The 17,138-nt window shown below is 38.7% G+C and overlaps 1 long non-coding RNA gene across 2 annotated transcripts in view; it reads right to left on the bottom strand.

The window, feature by feature from the left end:
• Positions 1–2,217: 2,217 nt before the first annotated feature.
• Positions 2,218–17,138, bottom strand: part of LOC118001195 — a 76,772-nt gene continuing 61,851 nt past the window's right edge. The window contains exons 5-7 of one of the 2 annotated variants that reach the window (XR_004676641.1): positions 12,987–13,310; positions 4,822–4,941; positions 2,218–3,649 (exon numbers count right to left, since the gene is read on the bottom strand). This is a non-coding gene — a long non-coding RNA (uncharacterized LOC118001195). Of the gene's footprint in view, positions 3,650–4,821; positions 4,942–12,986; positions 13,311–17,138 lie in introns of those variants that run through there. The other variant, XR_004676640.1, reaches the window with a different exon arrangement.

Here is a 17,138-nt window from a genome sequence, read left to right as displayed (position 1 = left end):
GAAACAAATAATGCAATATATGTTAAGAAAAAAAAAAGAAGAAGAAGGTAGCGGGAGGGGAAGAATGAAGCGGGGGAAATCGGAGGGGTAGACGAACCATGAGAGATGATGGACTCTGAAAAACAAACAGGGTTCTAGAGGGGAGGGAGGTGGGAGGATGGGTTAGCCTGGTGGTGGGTATTGAGGAGGGCACATTCTGCATGGAGCACTGGGTGTTATGCACAAACAATGAATCATGGAACACTTCATCTAAAACTAATGATGTAATTAACATAAGAATAAAAAAAATAAATATAAAAAAAATAAGACCCTGCTCCCTATTACTATTGGTAAACTTGGATTTAAGTTTCTGGCTAACACAGTAAGACAATACTGAGAAATAGAATGCATGCCTAAAGAGATGATTGTTTTAGACTTAGAACTAAAGGGACACAGCTAAAAATTCTTTTTTAAAAAAGTTGTTATTTATTTATTTGAGAGAGAGAGAGAGAGAGAAAGAGAGACAGAGCATGCATGAGCGGGGTGAGGGCAGAGGGAGAGGGAGAGAGAATCCCAAGCAGATTCAGGGCTTGATCTCATGACCCCGAGATCGTGACCTGAGCCAAAATCAAGAGTTGGACGCTTAACCAACTGAGCCACCCAGGAGTCTCTAAAACTTCTTAAAATAAGGAAGACAATTCAGCATAGTAGTGAAGTATGAGATAAATATCCAAAATAAATTTTCTTTATGTGAGTAATAACCAGTTAGAAAATTCCATTCACAATAGTAACCTACAACATGAAATAGCTAGGAAAAAACCTAGCAAAAAGTGTGACTTTTATGAAGTAAACCACAGAAGTAATTCAAAAGATATGAAAGAAGAGGAAGACATGCCATGTTTCTGAATGAGACTAAATATTCACGATAAATTATTTACCAATCAAAATTTATAAATATTTTTAGCTTATCAAATATGATTTTAATATTAAACTAGGTCATAAAAATAGAGATATGAGAATGGGTTATAAAATCCTGAAAAAGGAAATATTGAAGTCACACTCACAGTACCATATAATAAAATGTAATATAGAATTCTGGTGATTAAAACCATATGATATTGGCAAAGAAGTAACAGATAAGTGAAACAAAATGGATAACTTTAGAACAGACTCTAGTATATAGAAGGACATATTCCACAATAAAGGAAATGTCACAAACCAATGGGGAAGGCTTTTTCATCTGACAAATAAGATGGAAAACACTAATAAACTTCAGAGCAAAGCAAGATCCTCAGAGAAGAAACAGACATGGTGAATACACATATAAAAAGATGCTCAGGGGCGCCTGGGTGGTTTAGTCGGTTAAGCTTCTGCCTTCGGCTCAGGTCATGATCCCAGAGTCCTGGGATCGAGCCCCACATCGGGCTCCCCTCTCAGTGGGGAGACTGCTTCTCCCTCTCTCTCTGCTGCTTCCCCTGCTTGTATTCCCTCTCTCGCTGTCTCTCTCTCTGTCAAATAAATAAATAAAAATCTTAAAAAAAAATAAAAAGATGCTCAATCTTGCCAGTAATTCAGGAGATGTAAATCACAAGGCCACATTGATTTACCTTTCAATGCTCCCTAGATTGGCAAAAATTAGCAAAACATACCGAGTATTGGAGAAATGTAGCTCAAGGCAGAATCATGTATCTTGTTGACGAGAATATAAATCAGCACAGTCACATTGAAATTTGCATTACCCTTTACATTTAAAGCTTACATCCCCTACAACCTAGAGTTTTGGATCCTAGATATACACTTCACATGAACTGTTGCATATGGGCATCCGTGGATTTGCGTGAAGATGTTTCAGAAGCATCGTTCATATTAGCAATAAACAAACAAACAAAATACTCATTGACAATAGAATAAAAAATACATTGTGGCATCTTCACACAATGAAGTAATATATACCCATGAAAATAAATGGGCAAAATTATCAATGAAAACTAAAAGTAAACAGTTGAAGGAGAAAAAAAGCAAGTCACAGAATACTACATGCAGCACAATACTATTTTATAAAACCCCTAAACCAGCAAAAAGTTTTTAAAAAGATTTTATTTATTTATTTGACAGAGAGAGACACAGTGAGAGAGGGAACACAAGCAGGGGGAGTGGGAGAGGGAGAAGCAGACTCCCTGCTGAGCAGGGAGCCTGATGTGGGGCCGGATCTCAGGACCCTGGGATCATGACCTGAGCCGAAGGTAGACACTTAACTACTGAGCCACCCAGGCGCCCCCCAAACCAGCAAAATTAAATGACAAATTACTTAGATCATTTGTGTGACAAAACTATTGTCTTGAGCACGGTCATGATAAATCCAACACACAGGAGAGAACAGGGTTTTTCAATGTTAACCCTATGGACATTTAAAGCAGATAATTCTTGGTTGTCAGTGACTGTCCTATGCATTAGTGGATGTTTAGCAGCATCCCTGATCTCTACTCACCAGACCCTGGTTGTAAACCCCACCCCACTTGTGACCACCGAAAATGTGTTCAAATATTGTGGAATGTCTTGAGAGATAAAATCCTAAATGAGAACCCCTGGCTCGACGTTACCCTCAGGTTTGGGATCAGGGAGCAAAGCAGGCAGATAGTAGGGGAGGAACGCAGGGGAAAGTGCCAAGTTAGCGATGACTCTCTGGTCCCTGGTTTGAGTTTAGGTTCAGGGGTGCCATTTTATTATTACACCTCATGGCTTACATGCTTTTTATATATCAGATAGTACATACATGAGTTTATCATTAACTATATATGGTAACGCACAGCAAAAATACCAGAATAAAATATCTCAAAATTAGCAATGTACATTCTTAGAGACAAAGGTTATTGATGGTTTCTAGTTTCTTCTCTGTATTGTCTGTTTTCAAAAGAAAAAAAGAACAGGCATTAGTTGTACAAAAGATGTTTGTAAAACCTCTACAAATGAGAGGACAACACTCCTTGATTATCATAGTAGAAAATGACACAGAATCATTTCAGAACTCATGAAAAAGTTCATTCCTTATTTTGTCGCTTATATTTATTCTACATCTAATGTGAAGAAACAGCATTTGATCTGGCAAAGATAACAGGGTCTTCTTTTGGTTGCTGGATCTCAGAGAGTGCTTGTTAATCTAGTGTGTACCCAGCTTTATTTTTGTAAAACCTCATAAAAAACGATTTGAAATTATTTGCGAGTGTGCTCTATTTGAAGCTGCTGGCTCGGTTAGTCCCAGGCCTGCGATAAACCCTGGGTTTGTTTCATCTGTTCTCTGCAGCAGCTGACGCACAGCATGCTCTGCTCTCTGTATTTCTAATTTTTGTGAACCCTTTGATCAAAATCTGATGATGTAAAAAACAAAACAATAAGATCAGTGGCAGTGGCAGCTAAATGAGTTCAAGAAGTTGTTTAAAGCATTGTCACAGTTGAGAAAATCATTCCTTTTCTTCAAATTAGATCCAAATTCTGGATGCTAACAGAGAGAGAATTAAGTATTATTTTATTTATTCCTGGTGCGAACATGCTGCCAGAGCCCACCTGATAAATACTTGATGTGAACTCCACGAGCACACGATCCAAGGGTCATCTTAGCCAACACGTACTGAAACTTCTTCCTCCTCGCAGGGAAAGAGATGCTTCTCTTCCTCTGGTCATGGGATACACAAGTAGATATATTTATGGCACAAGCACATAGCAACTGTTTCTGTTTAACCTTCATTTTTAAAGAAGGCAGAACAATAGAAACCAGGGATTTGAAACTGACTCCTCTACAATCTAGAAGAAATCACCTCAACTCTCTGAGACTTCGTTTCCTTAGCCGAGAAATGAGAGTCACAAGAACGCCTGCCCATCTTACCTTACAGGTAGTTGGGAGACTCCCTTAAGGTTGTGTCTAGGAAAGTGCTTCGGGAATTATTTATATCTGCTTACCTAGACCTGAATCTATATACCTACAGCTCTGGAGAGATGTAATGTGTAAGAACTAAATAGATAGGCTTATTATCATCAGAATATTCCTATTCCAAGAACTAAATAGATAGGCTTATTATCATCAGAATATTCCTATTCCAGAATATTCCTATTCCTATTCATTTTATTTTGGGGAAGCTGGGGGGTCACAAGGAGTAAGTGAAACAGTTCGTTTGCTTGTTTATTTTGTGAGTGGCCCCATTCTAAGGGGTTCACAGCCTGTCTCTCTTTTCCCAACCTCAAGCATTCTGGTCACTACTCCTATGGTTTGAAACTGTTGCTTCAGTGAAAGGCCAGTCCCTGGCCACTCATTTCAAAAACTCCGGACATAGACATGTCTAATGCAGTGTTTCTCAACCACAGCCAATTTTGTTCTCCTTCTCCCGGCGACATGTGACAATATCTGGAGATATTTTTGATTATCACAACGAGGATGGAGGTACTACTGTCAGCTTGTGGGCAGTGGCCAGGGATGCTGCTATCTGGCCTCCATATCAACAGTGCCAAGATTGAGAAATCCCCATCTAAGTCAATATTGGGCAAATGTGAAATGGTTCAACTTTTTTGAAGCTTATTCTCCATCCCACTCATGTATCCAGGGCCTTAACTGGTGATGAGAATGAAATTCAAGTGGTTCCACTTGCTTTGGCTCATTTACACCATCGTTATCAGGAGGTTCGAGTAGGTGTATGTCAGTCTCTCTATTTATAGTCTATCAAACAGTCTCCAGGGAATTGAGCTAACTGAACATTTTAATATTGGATTCAACTGCAGTCAAGTAGAATTCTTCGTGGTCTAATAAATATCTCTGATTTTCTTTTCATGGGGTCTCTGCAATTGGTTCCTCACCTTTTGGTCTGATTCTGGGTTCTGAGTTTAGGTAGAAAAGCTCGTGCTTCGGGTTGAATCACCATACTCTGTCTTAAAGCCATTCAGTCAGACAGGTCCTCCATTATAGTGGAAGGGACTCTAATCAGCCAGAAGTCAGGAAACAAAGCAGACAGTGAAGGATGTCAGATGGTTTTCTAGGCAAATGAGGAGGCAGCTGCTAAGCTGGATTGACAAGAGCAAACAATCAAGAGGCTAGGGACACCCATATCCATTTAATACATAGATAAGAACCTTGGAGGATTATCGCTTTTTAGTATAATCAGAAGAAAGTATCTCCCTGCAATCACCAATACACAATATAGAATAAAAGAACAACTGAAAGAGTCAGATTATATAGCAAATAGGACACCACCCAAAGCAGTCTTCCTTTTATTCTTATTTATGATTACATAGTAATGTTTTTATTAGGCTGGTAAAATAGCACCACAAGATGACTTACTACAGATGTCATGATGTATTTTAAAACAGCTCTCTTAAATTCCACTGGAATTTAGGAAATGATTTTGAATAAATGCATCCAAAGAAAAATCATTACTGATTCTCATAGGAAGATACGTTTTTTCCCCCCTTTTTCTTTTATATCTCCTTGACATTGACAGTGTGACTAATGTACTCAGTGTTATGGGAAATCCTCAAGGCAATGACATCACAATATGTAATTTTTCCCTTGTGTACTCAGGAAAGTCAAAGTTCTCTTGTACACTTAAAGAATCAAAAAGCCTAACTTGAAATGGGAGTAGTATCCAAAATAAACAAGTTGTAATATTCTCTTTCCCCCTCAACCCAGCCTTTTCCCCTGTAGTTTCAAAGTTTGGAATTAGGTTGTCATAATAGTCTGACTTTCATTTTTAATTAACCAATGATTTAGAAAAGAAAGAATGAAAGAAGAAACTTGCTGTGTATTAAAATCATTGATGTGTAGTATTCTTTGGGTTCTGGTGTTTGATGAAGTGCCTTACACTGGTTTTTTTGTTGCCAGCAACTAAAATACCTACTAATGCCTTCTGGCTCTAAAAGAACTGCACAGCATTGGCTACATATGTTTACCATTACCCACAGAACTGTCAGACCCTTTATTCCAGTGGAGGCATGCATGGAAATAGGCCAGGACCCGAAGGAACACAGTTCCAGTAGTGAAATTAGCAACTGGACAACATTCCCAGGGAAGTGGCTGAGTTCAGTTCTGGCAAAAATCCCATTGCTGCTGGTACAAAAAAAAGAAGAGGAAGAAAAGAAAAGAAAAAGAAACACAAAGGATAAAATTTGTCTAGGGGATAAAGGGAGGTGAATATATATGATTTGCACAGCCGATCAAAAAATAATCCTGATAATTCTTTCCATTTATGCTAAACTTTTGGTTATTGGGTGACTTCTGATTTTGAAATGGCAAAATGCTTTTCTGAACCTGGATTATGTGTGATGGTTTAACACTTAAGACTGGCAACCTTTTCACCTTTGAAGAGAATTCTAAAGTTTATCCCCTTACTGTGGTCACAGGATTTAAAAGCCATCATCATGATTGAATTAAATTGTGGCCATTATTTGTATTTCTCCCAAACTGTATCCAGTCAACCAAAACAACTATGATGAAATAGAAAAAAAGTCAATTTCTCAGTATAATTTGTACAATGTTGGTAGGGGTAACTTAAAACATGGATAATCAGTACAAGATACATTACCAATAATTTATGGTATTTCTTTAGTGTTTAATTAGGTTGCTAGGTAACATGGATACATTTGTAAAATGTTGCTGAATATTCAAAATATTAAGGAGGGCCTTTTGATATCACAAAGCTTGTTGGGGACCAGGTAAAATCCATAAATACACAAATCTGTATGACCATAAAACAAAATGTATTTTGGCCTTTCAGATTCAACTAAAAGTGCTATGTGCTAATCATTGTATATTTATTATTTTATTTAAGCTTAGCAACAATTGCTGAAATAGGTTTTATTATCCCTTAAAAGATAAGGAAATTGATGGGGCGCCTGGGTGGCTCAGTTGGTTAAGCGACTGCCTTCGGCTCAGGTCATGATCCTGGAGTCCTTGGATCGAGTCCCGCATCAGGCTCCCTGCTCAGCAGGGAGTCTGCTTCTCCCTCTGACCCTCCCCCCTCTCATGCTCTCTCTATCTCATTCTCTCTCTCAAATAAATAAATAAAATCTTAAAAAAAAAAGATAAGGAAATTGAGGCACTGAAGACTCACATGAGAAGTATTTGCAGAGCTAGAATTTGAACCCAAGTCTGTCTGACTCTGAACCCACATTGTAAACTCAATAAACCCATTTCCTCTTCTTTCTGACCCACAGCTAGACTACATTTCCCAGCCTGCCTGATATTTAGATATGGCCACATGACCAAGTTCTAGGCACTGGGATGTAAACAGAGGTGATTTTACCATTTCAGGACTGGCCTATAAAATCCTCCATGCAGTACCCTCTTTACGTTATGCCCCTTACACTGCTTTAAGGCAAATGTACATGGACACCTTGGATATGTTGAATATGACAGAGGCACAGGAAAAATGGTCCTGGGCCCTTACACTGGCCCTTGAAAAAAGTGTTATCTGTCAATCAGACACATCTATTTTGGAATTTACGTCAATGAGAAATAAATTCTATTGTATTTAAATGTCATACATTTGGCACTTTGTTTGTTACAACAGCTAACATAGCTTTGCCTGTATACAGTATTGCCTGTATATTATAACAATAGGTCTTTCTTCCTACTGAAAGGACCCAGAGAAGTCCATACAAAAGGGCAAACCTGGAAATAACTTTTATATAGGGACCTGAAGAAAAGAGATGTGAAGGAACAAGGAGACACCTCATTAACTCTTTTCAAGAAAGTTTCATTTAGAAAAGACATCTCTTATTTTTCCAAATAATCAACAAACATCTTAATAGTCATAAAAACAACTACTGGATATTTGAAAATTGGATATACTGTGTGAAGACCAATACTATGTACACAGAGATGTTCAATAATGATTTTTTTAACTCTCCCCTCTTGGATAATTATTTTTTTAATATTTTATTTATTTATTTGACAGGGAGAGACACAGTGAGAGAGGGAACCCAAGCAGGGGGAGTGGGAGAGGGAGAAGAAGGCTCCCAGCTGAGCAGGGAACCCGATGTGCTGGAATCATGACCTGAGCTGAAGGCAGATGCTTAACCAACTGAGCCACCCAGGCGCCCCTGGATAATTATTTTTATTTGATAGATTTTATGTGAAAAATTCAGAAGGAAAGGGAAAGGAAAGCAAGAAGCCCCATTATACCTTAATGGGATCATTTAATTCAGAGCAAACAAAAGTTGCTTACAATTAAGTAAAAATTTCAAACTCTTAGGGATATTATACTTAACTTTTATAAATTCTGGTGATCAGGCATGAAATTAGACTTCTCTAAAAATCAACATTAATGTGATTAGTTTTCAGGGTAGTTATGTTTGTATGAAAAAACATCCCTAAAAACCTACATTTTTGTGCATCTATTTAAAATGTATTTAAAGAAGCCCTTGGGATAATGCTGGAGCTTTGTAGGATTGTCATAAAAATATTATATGATCTAAAATGAAATCTTAATGTCTGCAAGGAGAATAAAGCTGTTCTAGTTGGAATTGGGACAATGGAGCAAAGTCTGCTTCTTCCCCTGTTGTTCAAATCCAGGTCCAGTCTGGTCTGGCATTGATCTCTGAGGATCCCATGTGCTGGCATCTCTGCAAGAGGAGCCCCTTCAGATGGTGAGTGAATGGTGTCAAAGTTCCAGAGAGGAGGCAGTGAAACAGAGTCAGAAGATCGTAAATTCTAGAATCAGAGACACTTGCCTTTTCTACTTGTTAGCTATTTAGCTTTGGTTAAGTCATTAGATATCTCTAATTCTGAGTTGTGGTTTATCTGTGAAAGTGGACAATGCTACATACCTTGGATGTTCAGTCATAAGGATAGAGAAATTTCCGGGAGCATGTGAAGCCACTCCAGGATCACCAGGTACTGGGTTTAGGACAACATAACTGCCTCCAGATCTTAGTCACTGGGAATGGAGCTCCTTGTGTATGGACGGATGTGGACAAGGTTGTCTCAAAAACTGGTAAAAGCTGGCCCTTCAGCCTACAGCTCTATAGTGTCTGCATCTACATGAGTTTGAGGTTGGCAGAGACTGAAATTTGTTATGAAAAGTGAGCTATGTTCCTCAATTTTTTTGCTTTATCTTTATTTCACATTCAACGATAAACCATTTCCAAATTCTTATTTGCAATCATGAGAAAGAATTTTTCAATTCTTTCAAGTATAGACTTATATAATGAGATTTGAGCCTCTGTGTCTTCTAATTTCTAAATTATTTGTGATTCCTCATTGTATTTCTCCTTGAATGATCCTTATTTGTGTATTTAACTTCATTGGCCTACTCAAATAACTTTTAGGGTAGAGAATGTGTCTTACTATCTCAGTCAGGGTCCCATAAGAAAACAAATTGTAATCTCCGGCAAGATAATTGAGTAAAATGAAATAAAGGGTTATTCACAAAGATATGAGAAAGGTTCAGGAAAATCAATAAGGGACAGTGTCAGTACTCTGGGACTAGCAATGTTGGAAAGCTGGTACCACCCATAGGGCTAAAGAGACAAGTTAAGGAGAGAGTAGGGGTCATCTGATAGAGATTGTGGCCTTAAGTAGAGGTTTGCAGGAAACTAAAGAGAAACACATATCCTGATCTCATTTCCGCCAGCACTTCTACCCTCTAACTTCCTCCCATTGTCTCTCATTGGCCAAATCCAGCCAGAAACCAGAAGACAAAGGGAGCAAAAAAAAAATTATCCACACTTTCTTCTTTTAAAAATCTCTTACAGAGGATGCCCAGCTGGCTCAGTGGGTACAGTATGTGACTCTGGAACCTGAGGTTGTGAGTTGAAGTCCCACCATGGGTGTGAAGCCTACTTAAAAATAAAATCTTAAAATAAATAAATAAATAAATAAATAAATAAATAACCTCTTACAGATACTGAACATATCATTATTGAATTAAGCTTTAAGCTTTATTGGTTTATAAAGACAAAACAAAAATCCCCGCTAAATTGTACTGCCAACATTGTCTCTTCATTAAGCCTCTTCATATAAATTCCTTATACTCCCTTTGCTTCCTTCCTTCCTTCCTTTCCTTCTTCCTTCCTCCAAGTGAAACTCAGTCTCATGGGGGTCAGAGATGTAAACTGATGCTATTCAATAGAATGAAGGCTTGTACAGAGATGTGTACAAAAGGCTATGAGAACAGTGAAGGGCAGTCCTAAGTCTGCCACAGGGAATCAGAGAGGTTGATGCAGGACCTTCCCTTGAAAGAGTATTCCAGACATGTCAAACTGAGAAGCAGGAAGACTGCTAAGGTGCTGGCCAACCATGAAGAATTCCCTGCTGCTTCTCTTACCTCTGTGCTCAATCATGGGATGTGTCAGCAGGGGACAGCCCCTAGAGACAACCGCTTCTGAGGCCTCCTTGCTCCAGTGAGAGGGAGGGAGGACAGAGGGATGAGTGTCTCGAGCTGAAGGAACCTCTACTCCAGAAGTCGGCTTTAGCTACAGACCTCCTAAAGTTGGATATGGATATGATTAGGGTCTGCAATAAGTGACATCTGTTTGCTCTGACCTTTGGGTAATGTGGCGTTTCTTTCTCTGGGGCAGATGCTAGAAAGGTGTTTATTGTGAGTTGACAGGGGTCTTGGTGGGTGGTGAGGTGTGAGTCAAAATTCGACTATGCATTTTGGCATTTTGTCTACAGATGTTTCTCAGATGTTTGTGGGCGGGCATGTCTTTAAATAAAGAAATACTAAATGTATGTTTCTTTTGTGGAGGAAAGGAAAAAACTCACACTTAAAAGCTTGGCCCTTTTATGCCTTCAATGGCACCCTTGTTTCATGGCCAGATTAGAATTAGTTATTTTCTGAAGGGAAAAATTGATCATTTAAGGAAAAATCATCTGTTAGTTTGAAATTAACATGCTGATGAAGAACTTGAACATGACAATGGGGAAAGGATGGGAAACTTCATGGGGTACCAGATACTAGTTTTATGCAGTCCTGCTCTCCTTCATACTTCTGATGTACCCTCCCCCGTACTCAGGCCAAGAACTGGATTTGGTAAGGCTCATTCCTTACTCCATATGTTCACTGCATTTGGAGTTGTGGGTATCCTCAGAATTCACAATCTGTACCCATTTATTATACCATGGAAGTCATATCTTCCATTGTAGATGCTGATTTTATAATATTAGAGAAAGAGATCTTTTTTAAAAAGATTTTATTTATTTATTGACAGAGGGAGAGAGAGAGCACAAGTAGGCAGACAGGCAGGCAGTGGGAGAGGGAGAAGCAGGCTCCCTGCTGAGCACAGAGCCCTATGCGGGGCTCAATCCCAGGACCCTGGGATCATGACCTGAGGTGAAGGCAGACGCTTAACCAACTGAGCCACCCAGGCGCCCCTATAGAGAGAGATCTTGAAAGATATTCAACTTTTAATTTCTTCAGAATTATATTGATATATAAAGAACTGATTTGCAAAGGTACAGAAAATCAAACCATGCTTTCGAGATTGTCTTTCTCTTTTTTCTACTTTAAGAAAGAAATCTTAATCTCAGGAAACAAACTGAGGGTTGCAGGAGTGGTAGGGGGTGGGAGGGATGGGGTGGCTGGGTGATAGACATTGGGGAGGGTATGTGCTATGGTAAGCGCTGTGAATTGTGTAAGACTGATGAATCACAGACCTGTACCTCTGAAACAAATAATACATTATATGTTAAAAAAAAGAAGAAGAAGAACAAGATAGTAGGAAGGGAAAAATGAAGGGGGGGAGAAATCGGAGAGGGAGATGAACCATGCATGAGAGACTATGGACTCTGAGAAATAAACTGAGGGTTCTAGAGGGGAGGGAGGTGGGGGGATGGGTTAGCCTGGTGATGGGTATTAAAGAGGGCACGTACTGCATGGAGCACTGGGTGTTATATGCAAACAACGAATCATGGAACACTACATCAAAAACTAATGATGTAATGTATGGTGATTAACATAACATAATAAAATAAAATTTAAAAAAATAAAGAAAGTAAAATAACAAAGAAAAAATAGTCCATTTTGGTTTTGGTTTCAAGAATCAAAAGTTTGAAAAGAAAGCTTTTCAAGTTTCTAAAGAAATCTCTTCTTTTCGTTTGAAAAATCTATTCGAAAAACTTCACAAACAGATGAAGAAACTCCTTATAGAGTTGATTAATCTGCTTCGTGAATAAATGGGAAAATAGTGATGATGAAATGAGCCTGGAAACCAAGAGCTTAAACATTATGTAGAGTTTTCCTGCTTCTATCAAAACTTCTTAAAATAATGTTTTTGACAGATGCTTACTTTGACCTCCACTTGTTAGCAGTTATATGGAATTTACCCCCAAAAAAGTTTATTTTCAAAATAAGTTTGTTGTGTATGGTTAAGGAGACCAACTTTTTCCATTTAGTTCACTTAAAATTCTTAAACTTTAATGACTATCTTAACAAGAAGGAAATATTTTATCTAATGCTTCTGCTTAAAAAACAAAAAGACAGCCGATGAATGATTATAAGGATAGTTGCTAACAAAATGATAAGACTTGTTACATTTGTTAGTGACTATGTTCTGATAGGAATATAAAAACTGCTTCTTCAACTTAGCTATTATTTAGACCTATACTGTAGGTCTTCCACAGAAATAAAACCGAGAAAGGTGAAGTGTGAAAACCCACGTAAAAGATTGCTTACAGTCTTGATTTCTTTCCCCTAAATCAGGACGGCGTGTTCCAGCAAACCCAAGGAACAGATCCACTTGAAAATATTTAAAGTACACGATTTCTTCATTTTAACTCATTGTTACACTAATGACTGACTTGTTTCAGTGCCTTATGGAAAGTGGGTCTGTCTTTACTGATATTTGAGGACCTGACAGAGTCTAACTGTAGCCAGTCAGTAATTGTTGCTCAGTCAGAGAGCCACAAGGTATTTCTTGCTTTCCTTTTCTCCTGGGTCTTATCCCACTTCTCCCATCCCTTTCTTCACTTCTCACCTACTTGGAGGGAAAAACGGTGGTAAATAACAGCTCTATTTTTTCCTTACCCAAAATATATTCAGCAGAAGGTCCTGAGAACAGCTAACTTGGCTTTCATTGCTGATGTAGCAGGATGGCAGTCCATGTTTGTGAGGTTCAGTATTTCATGTTGGTCCGGTACCTTCAAGGCAAGTGTGTCAATCAGGATAGGCGAGGTTATGTTACGGAAGCAAACAATGAAGCAATCACAGAGGCTGGAAAGAACAAAGGTTAATATCTGGGCTGCTCCAGATGCCCAAAGCAGATTGATGGGAAGTTCTGTTCCCCAGACTCTGGCTTACAGGTGCTCCTCATCATAGAAACTTCCTTCTCATCCAGAGCTGCTGCGTTTGCTGCAACAGGGAAAGAGAACATGGCGAGTTGAAGCCCTTGTCCTGGAAGAGACATATACGTCCATTTCCCTCCATTTTGTTGTCCAGAATAAGGGACACAGTCCTGCTTACAGGGATTGCAATTCTTTGTATTCCCACAAGTAAGGAGAAATATTAATATTACCACAGCAGGTCTGGGATTTTTGTTTTTGTCTAAACTGACCCTCTAGACAATACATAAAATAAAATGATCTGAAATAAAAATGACTGTCTTGCATGTAATAAGCATTCAGTAAATACTTATGAGTGGCAGGTTATTAGTTTTTTTATTGCTGTATAACAAATTAGCATATATTTAGCAGCTTAGAACAACACCCATTTCTTAGGTCACAGTTCTGTAGGTCTGAAGTTCAGCATGGTGTGACTGGGTTCTCTGTTCATAGCCTATGAGGCTAAAATCATGATGTTGGCAGGCCGGGTTTCTCATCTGAAGGCTCCGGAGAATTCACTGCCAAGCTCCTGTGGGCTATTGACGGAATTCAGTTCCTTCCTGTTGAAAACCTGAGGTCTCCATATTCATGCTGGCTATCGGCGGGGTCTCTCAGCTCCTAGAAGCTGCTAGAATTCTGTGTCATGGAGGAAAGGTTCTTCAAAGCCGGCAACCAGAATCTCCCTCACCTCAGATCATTTTTATGCTTCAAGTCTCTCTGACTTCTTCCATCTCTTACCTCTAGATCCATATTTTAAAGGCTCCTATGTTTAAGTCAGGCCCACCCAGACAATTTCCATATCTTAAGGTCAACTGATTTGGGATCTTAATTACCACTGCAAAATCCCTTTTGCATATAAAGTAACATAGTCACCGGAGCAATATCTTATCATATTTACAGGTTTCACGGATGCTCCGGGAGAGATTATATAAAGGTGAGGGTCATTAAAGATCATCTTATTTAATTTTTATTTATTCATTTATTCATTCATTTATTTATTTAGGGAGAGAGAGGCCGAGGAGGGACAGAGAGAGAGAGAGTATCTCCATGCTGGGCATGGAGCCTGACGCGGGGCCCCGTCTCACAACCCTGAGCCAAAATCAAGAGTCAGATGCTTAAGCAACTGAGCCGCCCAGGTGCCCCAAAAGGGTCATTTTAGAGTTCTATCTGCCACAGCAGCCTGGTCAGAGTAGAAAAAGTATTCCTGAATTGCCCAGATGACTTGGGTTTAAGAGCCAGTTCTGCTGGTTATTAGCTGGATCATTTTAAGCAAGCCATGAGACTTTATTCTCCGTATCAGTTTCCACAATTATAAAATGGGAATATTATTCCCTGCCCTGCAAACCCCAGAGAGTAGTTGTGAGCATCGAATGAGATTATGCGAAAGCTCTTTGTAAACTTTAAAGATCAACACAAATGCAAGTTATTATTATTTTGTTTGAATTTAATTTTGCTTCTGAGGACCTGTGAGACCAGATCTTTTAAAAACAATGCTGGATGAGGAGGCAGGCATAGGGGCGGGGGAAGGTCTTGAGAGACAGGCTTTTTGGCTTTCTGTCCTCAGAGAACACAAATTTGATGAGCTAATCGTAAAATAAGTGAAAGCATATGCTACACATTTCTTTTTTTAATGCATGAAATAGGTGTAAAATTTTAGAGGATCACTTTGGCAAGATGTTTTTGGCCTCTGCTCTATATAATGATAATAATACATTACCATATATTTATGTGGTGTTTTCTGCAGGAACTGAAACACTTTATTAGAGAGAACTGTTCCTCTTCTGAATATGACAGTGAGTTAGTAGCAGATGTAAACCATTTATCCAAGTATAATGTTAGCATATAGACAAGGCCATTCCAGAGCATAGGACCCTAAAGCCACACATAAGTACTTTCTTTTTCCCTTTGATTTATGATATCTCCCTCAGTTAACGAATAGTTCTGGACTTTATGAACCCCAAGCCCACCTTATTAGCACATGCCTACTCCATATTTGTTTTACACTAGGTTGAGCATCAGAGTAATTGCATGCTTCCAGTTAAACATTTTCCCTTGGTCGTAGGCATCAAATAAATAAAAGTTCACACTGATTGAATAAATTCTATGAAGGTATTGCTTTATGCACAACCTTTGAATTTTCCAGCTTTTACACAAGTACACTAAGTGATTGTCAGACACCCAGGTATGTCTTGAGACACAGGACTAAATCCTATGGTCCAAATCCATTATCTTTGCTCTGAATCCATCATGAAGGACACTACCAAGAATGTTTGGAATAAGCCATCACTTACGGAAATACACTCTCAACATCATTTAAGCTTGTTTTCCCTTCAGTACTTTCTCCTTATCCCATGAAGGTTGGAATCTGACTGATTTTATTTCCAGTGAAAACTATGCAAGAGAAAATGGTTTCTAACATGCACCATGAGAAAGGAGGTTAGCTATAAGGAAGAACTTTCTGACAATAACAGTTGCTTAATATTGCAGGGAGCAACTTAGAGTTTTTGTGATTTGCTACCCAGGAGGATTTAAATGGGGACAATGTTCATGGCATTGGTCCTGGTGTAAGCCTAGAGATGAATTTGGGATCCATTTTTCATGGCTTCTTCCTACGATTCTCTTATTCTTTTTGTTTGTTTGGTTTGGGTTTTTTTTTTTTTTTTTTCTTCCTTTTTTTAAGAAAGGCAGACTGATAAATGCAGCACCTCATTTGGATGTGTCTGAAGTCTTGGAAGTTTGACTACCCTATGTTCTCCAACAAATGGACCTTGAGAGCTGGTTTGGAGGTTCTCACAGGGGAGCGCAGCTACTCGTATACCCTTGACTGAAGAACAGTCCTCCTCTAGCAGGGAAGGTTGTCCACTCCGACAGAGAGCGCTGAGTCAGGAGGGACACATCTGGAGTGGTGAGGGAGGAAGGGGACACCCACCTAGCCAGCCAGATCAGGCAAATCCACCCTAGCCATCACGGGGGTGACAGATGTCACAGCCAGATGGCCCTCACATCCTCTCTTATTCCTTTCTTTAAGGATGAATTCTTAGGCTGCAGATAGAATGGCCACACATCTACTCCAAGGTTTAACTACTAAATTAAAAAAAATATATTGTTTGTTATTTTAAAATCACAATCCTCCTCTCTCAAAGCATGGGTTCTAGGTTTGAGATTCCTAGTTTGTTCCTTCACCTGATGGATTTGTTTTCTCCCAATTCTAACATTTCTGACCCTCAACACTAGATTTTGCAAGATTGTCATGAGGAGAAAAACCACTCTGGGGGCACAGACTGATAATGTGCCTGCTCTTGGTTGTCATCTGGGTTCACATTCAAAAACAGCTATCATCTGTGACTCAGTAAATAAAACTATCAATTCTAATGATACATTCTTTAAATAGAAATAGTAATACTTTTCTTATTGACTCAAAAATGTACATCAGTAGTTAGAACCACCCAAAATGTTAGATCATTTAATTTCTTAAGCTGTGACAAATATTGTGGAATTTGTCTTATACCTCATATATCCTTAAATGCTTAACAATAAAACAGAAGATCAAGTTAAAGCTCTCTCTCTCTCTTTTTTATTGAGGTATAATTAACATGCAATGCTATATAAGTTTTAGGTGTACAACATATTGATTCAACAAATCTGTATACTACTCAGTGCTCACCACAATAAGTGTAGTCACCATCTGTCACCATACAATAGTATTACAATATTATTGACTATATTTCCTATGTTGCACTTTTCATCTCTGTGACATATTTATTTTATAACTAGAAGTTTATACCTTTTAATCCTCTTTGTCTATTTCACCCTCCCCCAACCCACCTCTGGCAATCATCAGTTTGTTTTCTGTATTTAA

The sequence above is a fragment of the Mirounga leonina genome, unplaced genomic scaffold (assembly GCF_011800145.1).
Source record: "Mirounga leonina isolate KUSES-001 unplaced genomic scaffold, KU_Mleo_1.0 Mir_53, whole genome shotgun sequence".
Taxonomy (NCBI): Eukaryota; Metazoa; Chordata; class Mammalia; order Carnivora; family Phocidae; genus Mirounga; species Mirounga leonina.
This window is presented reverse-complemented; position numbering and strand designations above follow the sequence as displayed.